Genomic DNA, 6,000 nt, shown 5'->3' on the forward strand with positions numbered 1-6,000 from the left:
ATTTGTGTGAAACTCACAGGGCAGACGAACTATGAGTACTTATTTTATTCGTAACTGTACTTTAAATACGAAAGGAACATATTCTACTATTATTTTCAAACTTTACAAGATATTTTATTAAAATTTTCGATCATCCCCAATCGGTTGTTTTACCCTTAGCTATGGAAGCTCGGGACCTCTTTAACTTTGCAGGAAGACCCCTTAAACCGCGAGGCCCTAGGCGGTGTCCACGACGCCCACGTCTTACTGCCTCAGGGTTGAGTTCCAGATAGTTTAGTACCCTATCAAATATATTTAATAAATATGAATACATAAGCTATTTTTACATTAAAGACATTAACAATTTTTAGAGATCACAATTAATCAGATCTCAATGGAGGCAAGAATGCTCTTCCCTTTTGATTCGTAAATCTGATTTCCTGAATTGAAATAAACTGAGACTTCTGTCAACCTTGTCTATGAGACGTATTGTTTTATCCCTAAGATATTCTTATGGGCTATCAGACTATATATGTAGTTATGTAAGCGTTTACATGTGTGTGTGGCTGCGTCCCTGCCGGTGCAACGCTTCTATTAAATCAATGTGTAACTAGTCTCATGGTTTAATTGACGCATTCTTACTCCTTAACACATATAACCCAGTCAAAAAAGGTTTTTATAAGATTTTGTGGTAAGAAAGCTGTAAGATTAATTAATTACTTTTATAAATTAGTATTACCAGTTTATCTTCTATTTTTTCTAAAAAAACATTAATTGTAGTTTTAATATGTTAGAAAACATGATATATCTAAACTATATAAGACTCTTGGCCCTATGTACACGTATAACAAGTACATGCTTGTATGAACAATTGAGAACCTTCTACTTTTCTTTAGTAAATATATCAATATAATCAAGAGATTCACCAATCACATGGAAATAACAAAAGTATGTTCAGAAGTAATAAAAGAGTATATTATTTGAAATAAAACCTTCTTTCAAGATATTGCTTTCAAGCAAAATAGAAATAAATTATGATAAACATAATACACCATTAAAATAGCAATACGGCGAAACCACACGAGCAAAAACATCAAATTTTCTTCGATATATTCGATTTATACCTTTTTTTATTGGATTTACGGTCAATCTTTGACCGGTACCTGAATTTGTTGACGCTGGGAAAAATATGTAGGTATATTTTAATTAAGCCTTAAATATTATGCACAAAATATAATTATGTATAATCCTTTACAGTGTACTTATAAGTATAATGTTCATAATTATTGACATAAAAATATCTATTTCATTAAATTAAATTTGAGTGTCTATTTGTAACATTAAAATAGCCCTTTTCTACTCAATGCACATGTATGTGTACACGGTACATATACCAAAATAACATTTTTTACAATTTTATTCTGTCTGTCTGTTTGTTTGTTCCGGCTAATCTCTGGACCGATTTTGACGAGACTTTCAGTGGCAGATAACTGATATAATAAGGAGTAACTAAGGCTACAATAATATTTTTTTTTGTTAAATTCAAACGCGTACAAAGTTGCGGGCACAGCTAGTCTATTATAAGATAAGAGTTTAATATATTTAAAGGCAATAAATCATATAATACCTAGTCAATAGAAAAATTGAATTGGTTTTGATCATTTATGGCATAATTGAACTGCAAGGTGAGTAACCTACTTAATTATTTAACTTTCTCCTGAGAAATAATAATAAAGGTATAAAATGTATAGTTACGGGTTTTTGTACACTGGCTCACTGCCCCTTCAAATCGGAATACAACATTACTAATTAGTACCATTAGCTGTAGAATTTAATTTGTAGGGTTTTGTGCCAGCCCACCTGGGTACCACTACCTACAACCGAAATGTTCAGGATTGTAGAATGAGTTAGTCAGTGTAACTACAAGCACAAGGTACATATCATTTTTAAGTTTGGCAGCACGTTGGAGGTGTAAGGAATTAATGACAGATATCCATGGTAATCGCTTATCAGCAGATGGCCTATATGTCTCTTGTGGTAGAAAATTACCATTTTAAATAAATAATACACTTAAAATACAGTTGGTAATGTTTAAATAATATTCGGAATAAAACTTTACTGATGATATGATTTCTCGAATCGTAATTATAAGTCTACATAATTAGACAAATAGCATTTAAAAAACCTGAAGGAACGAATCAGCGCTAAAAGTTATTAAAAAAGATTAACTTGGTATCATAAAAAATGTTTTTATATTTTTTGTATGTTAATATTATACCATTGTGAAACTAATCTCAGAATTTTTAAGCTTATCGAAACGGCTACGAGAATATTAATCCACATAATATTTAGTGATTTACTTGTCCTATTAACACCAGCAAAGTTAAATATGATAAAAAAACAAACTATATTATTAAATTACTAAAACAAAGGATATTTTGTATGAAGAAGTTTTGCTTTTGAAATTCGATCTTGTTTTGGGATAGAATGTTTGTTGAACCGAGTTATATTCACATTTTGCTTTAATAAACGTTCACACTGTACCTTAGAATTGCCAAACACATAGATATGTAGAGATATAGACAGAGATAGAGATATAGACAGAAAAAGTATCAATAGGTTCGTTAACACTTAAAGGTACTTTTGTTATGTGACATCGGCGATATAATTTAACCTCACTTATAGTGGAGACTTAAATATATATTCATATAGTTGAATGTATATTTAAGTCTCCTGGGACGGGTAAGTAGTATACCTATACCATCTTTACACTTCATTTAATCTATACAATATACATATAATACATTTGGTGTCTGATTGTAACATTAAAATAAGCGCTTTTTACTAAATAATATATATGTATATGCTGTACATATACTACTGTATTGTACTATACTTTTTACAATATTTATCTCAATATCTGTGCGTTTGCTTGTTCTGGCTGATCTTCGTAACGGCTTGACGCTTCTGACGGGACTTTTAATAGGAGATAGCTGATGCAATAGGAAGTAACTAAATTCAAACGCGCACGATGTTGCGGGCACTGCTAATTATTTATAAAAACCATTTTCTTGAATCTCCTTTTAAGATTGATTGATATGCGTTGCGTAGGTTAAAACATCTATTCGTACGGACGGTGGCAAGAGGAATTGTAACTTCTCTGGTTTTCAACCAATTATCTTATTTTGAGTTGTATCTATTGACGCTCTTAAGTGTTATCAATACAAATAATTTGGACTTTAGTAGGAAAAAACATGCATATAATATAGGTATATTGAGGGATCGTCAAATTTTCAATAACGAGTTGCTTGATGGGTCTTTGTGCAAGCCAAGTTGTGTTCCGGTTTGAATGAGTACATGACATCTCAGTTCCAAAGATAGCTGGCAATTTAGTTATATAAGTATTTAGTAAAAGTTAAAACAGCAGTGACCACTTACCATCGGAGGGTCCATAGGTTCGATGAAAAAAAATTGGTAAATTGACCAATAAGACATAAATAAACATAATTCACGAGTTACGCGTGTAAATTAATCAAAAATGTACGTGGTATAAAATTATGAAATATATTCACAACAATAATCATAAGAATAAAATTGTTAAAATTAAATTAGTATTTCAAATGACCTGGAGGCAATCGTTTTATTTCCAAGAAGTGCTATCATCTACATAGTCGTAGTAACATTATAACATTAACATAGTACAATAACTTGTTTATTCGTTGGGTTATTTTCGACTAACTAATAAAAAGGTAAATGTTTCTTTGTAGTCGGTTAATAGATGTGGGATATGTGGTGTAAAATCAAAATCAAAATAAATTTTATTCAAGCACTTTTGAATCGTCATTTTACAATTAAGTGAAGCTACCACCGGTTCGGAAAACAGATTTTACCGAGAAGAACCGACAAGAAACTGAGTAGTTACTCTTTTTCAACATTTAAAAAATACAAAGTCAAGTTAATTAAACACAATTATTTTAATTAATATATCCTGCTTGGAAGTCATCAGATATTAACTCCACGCTTTTTTATCATCTATAAATCTTGTATCAAATAATACGCCTTTTTACCAATGTGTTTTTTATCAACGATTTGAATTTACGAAACGGCAAAGTTTAAAATGCCTGCGGAATTGTATTATAGAAACTGATACCTTGCCCCAAGAAGGATTTATTGATTTTGCGGAGTCGGAAACTTGGCGTTATAAGTTTATCCTTACTTCTAGTGCACATACAATGATTATCATTATATATGGGACTAATCAGTGAGGTAAAAATATATTAGGTTGTTCGGAAAGTAATTTCGGTTTTTGTCAACAAAGTCGTATTGCCCGCGTCACATTTCAGCCACTCAATCTATACGAATTTTATAAATGTTTTTACGGCTCAACCGCTAGACTGATTTAGATGAAATTTGATGTTGAGATACTGGGGCTTGAGTCGCCGAACCTAGGTTAAAGTTTTTTAGAACTGGACCATTAGTTTCAGAAAATACCACCTACATACAAAAAAAACAAATTTAACCCCTTCTATATAATTTATCATGATATGACAAAAATAGTATTTTTCAACAATATAGGTACGCAATGGAAAAAAATAGCAATATTTTTTTATATCATAAACTAAAACGGACGGTCTATTTTCTGGGAATTCGATATTAATTACTGCTAGAATAAGATAAAATCAAAACAAATGAAGCTCGTGTAGCCTTTTCGGTGACAAAAAACACTCCAAGCCGGCATTCTATTCTGGTCTCCGTCAAGATTCGTGATAGACTATTCAATTTACTCACAATAACGTTCGCTGTTTATCTTGAACCTCATAAAGTGTAATTTTCTTTGCATTTAGTGAACGTTATTTGAAGGTTATATTATTATTCATTTATATATTATTATTCATTTTTATATAAATAAGGTTCGAACACGAATAAGATTTCGATCCTTATTTTTTTTTTTACGTTAAGAGTCTTATTTTTAAATTGCATTATTTCCTTTTTTAAATATCATTTTATATATGGTTTTAACTCAATTCTAATGTGTTTATGTCATCCTGCGTTTATCCCAATTTTATTTGTGCGCAGGAGGTATGTCTTCTCCTTCCATACTTTTCTGTCTGACGTCATCTCACAAATTCTTTCCAGCCATATCGTCTTTGATCGTCTCACTATCCATCCATCGTTTCTTTGGTCGTCTCCTATCGTTATACCCACCAAGACCTTCCTCACAGCATGGTCCTTATCCGAAAACATGCCATCATGTATTTATGTATTATATTATGTTTATATTTGCTATGATGTTTATTTTTCCTATCTTACTTTCTTCCAGTAGCCTGGATAGCTTCAACGATAAGACTGCCTTGCATTTATTTCTTGTATATAATTTATGTACACAAGTAATATATACACTATATTGGTTTAATAAGAAGCGTTAAGATTTTTTAAGATCTATCTTATGCAAATGAGGCAAACCGTCTTCAAAATATAAAGCTCTGAGCAAACCAATATAGCTAATTTTCACGTAGGATTATTTTATCGTCTCCAAGGAAGTAGTAAATGCAAATGATTTAAAAGGAGTAATAAAAGTCGCGTAATCTCTATAGTTCGTTTTTTATGTCACACATACCTACCACACGACACTTAGTTAATAGGTATTTATGACTGAGCGTTAAACTTTTTGGAGGAGGAAAATAATGTAGACGTTCCCCTTATTTATTTTTTTCGAAAAAACATTCAGAAAATCCTAATTAAGGTATAGGTAGTTAATGAGTAAAATTCGTTAGAAAATAATAAACAGCATTGCCCATCGGCAATGAAATCTACAACTTAAAGGTGTATTTCAGGCCAGGAATGATTAGGATCGTTTTTTCAAACTTCAAAGTCATATCGTTTTAGAAAAACCGCAGACGAAAGCTGGTTCCACAAAGTCGTTGCGCGTGGCTGAAATCGGAAATCTGGATGTTACAGATGAAACCGACAATTCGGACGCGTTGTCAACAGGTGAAATTCAGCGGCCGGATTCTTCCATAA

Source organism: Vanessa cardui, chromosome 16, assembly GCF_905220365.1.
Source record: "Vanessa cardui chromosome 16, ilVanCard2.1, whole genome shotgun sequence".
Classification (NCBI taxonomy): Eukaryota; Metazoa; Arthropoda; class Insecta; order Lepidoptera; family Nymphalidae; genus Vanessa; species Vanessa cardui.